At 47.1% G+C, this 2,042-nt stretch overlaps 1 pseudogene; it reads left to right on the top strand.

Moving 5' to 3' along the window:
- The first annotated feature begins 452 nt into the window (after window positions 1-452).
- Window positions 453-1,569, top strand: LOC101571468 (annotated as a pseudogene).
- The last annotated feature ends 473 nt before the right edge of the window (window positions 1,570-2,042 follow it).

The following is a 2,042-nucleotide window of genomic DNA, read 5'->3' as shown; positions in this document are numbered from 1 at the left end:
TTTCAGGGAAAAATGGTATATTAGTGTTTTTGAAACACAAATTTCTCTTCTTTTTTGTCCTCACATTTGCAGGTGACACTGACTTGTGTGTACAGAACAGGTCAGCTGTCTTCTGGCTCCTGGCCTACATTTGGTCACTGTATGACTATTTCTTCGTGTTTAAACTCAGCCTAAACATGTAGTCAAGAACGTTAGACAGCAAGCACATGCAGTTAGTTCCAATTGCTTCCTGCCCCTTTTTGCGTGCAGGCGGTCTTCAATTTGTCCATCACTCATTCCTTCCCTTTGCCTCTGGTCACCTAGTGAAGGAGGATTCTACTGGAGCTGTCCTGGGGTAGATACAATGTGCCCTCAAGAATATTGAAGCAGGTCTCAGAAGCCGCCACCTGCCCATGTTGAGTGTTCTCTCATCCTCTGCTTCCCACCTGCCACGTGTCTCAATGGGACATTAAATTGCTGTTCTGGTCATTGACAATGGCTCCATCATGTGTAAAGTTGGCTCTGCTGGTGATAACACTTCCTGGGCTGTGTTTCTTTCCATTGTTGGTGACCCCAACACCAGGGTGTGATGGTGGACATGGGCCAGAAGGATTCCTATGTGGGAAATGAGACCCAGAGCAAGTGTGCCATCCTGACCCTGAAGTATCCTATTAAGCATGGCATTGCCACCAACTGGGATGTCATGGAGATCTTACACCACACCTTCTGCAACTAGCTGCTTGGGGCTTGCAGGGAGAACCCACTGCTGCTGACAGAGACCCCCTTGAACCCAAAGGCCAACAGAGAGATGACTCAGATCATGTTTGAGACCTTCAACACCCCAGTCATGTACATGGCTATTCAGGCCATGCCGTCCTCATCTCTATGCCTCTGGGCACACCACTCGTATTGTCATGGATCTGGTGATGGGTCACCCACACAGTGCCCACCTATGAGGGCTATGCCCTCCCTCATGACATTCTACATCTGGACCTGGCTGGCTGGGACCTGACAAACTACCTCATGAAGATTCTGACAGATCATGGCTACAGCTTCACCACCATTGCTGAGAGGGAGATTGTTCATGATATTAAAGAGCTGTTCTACATTGCCTTGTACTTTGAGCAGAAGATGGCCAGAGAAGCTGCTTCTTCCTCTTTGGAGCAGAGCTACAAGCTGCCTGATGGCCAAGTGATTACCACTGGCATTGAACACTTTCTGTGTCCGGAGGCACTTGTCCAGCCCTCTTTCTTTGATATGGAATCCTGTGGAATCCATGAGACTACCTTCAATTCTATCATGAGGTGCAATGTGGACATGCACAAGGACCTATATGCCAGCACAGTGCTGTCTGGTGGCACCACCATGTACCCAGGCATTGCTGACAGGATGTAGAAGGAGATCACAGTCCTTGGACCCAGCACCATGAAGATCAAGATCATTGCCCCTCCTGAATGCGAGTAATCTGAGTGGATTGGTGGCTCAGTCCTGGCCTCACTGTCCACCTTCCAGCAGATGTGGATCAGTAATCAGAAGTATGATGAGTCAGACCCCTTCAGTGTGCAACATAAATGCTTCTCAATGGACTGAAAAGGTGCCAGGCATCTGCTGCATGAGCTGATTCTGAAATATAATTTTCTCTAGCATATGTATAAGCCTCATGTTAGCCTTGTGAAATTGGAATAAGCCTTTGAAAGAAATTTGTCCTTGAAGCTTGTATCTCTTTCAGCACCAGATTGTAGAACTTATTGCTGATTTTGATCTTATATTCAAGATAACTGTTTTTTAGTCTGTTTTATACCCCATGCATATCTTGGATTCACCCCTTAGTCAAAGTAGTATGGTCACTTGGTGGTTGGGTTGAGCACAGTTGAGGAGAAATCCATGGCTTGACAATCTGGGTGGCCGCAGAACAGATCTGTGCAGGGTATTGAGTCAAAGCTGGCTGTTCCAGGATTTCTTGGCCTGGAAGGACTTGGTGAACCAGTTATGACTTTGGTCTTTTTGCTGTTCTAACAGGGTTGGAGAGTCTGAGTCTTATGACCCTGTTTCCATCCAACATC

The sequence above is a fragment of the Octodon degus genome, unplaced genomic scaffold (genome assembly GCF_000260255.1).
Source record: "Octodon degus isolate 3935 unplaced genomic scaffold, OctDeg1.0 scaffold00512, whole genome shotgun sequence".
Lineage (NCBI taxonomy): Eukaryota > Metazoa > Chordata > Mammalia > Rodentia > Octodontidae > Octodon > Octodon degus.
This window is presented reverse-complemented; position numbering and strand designations above follow the sequence as displayed.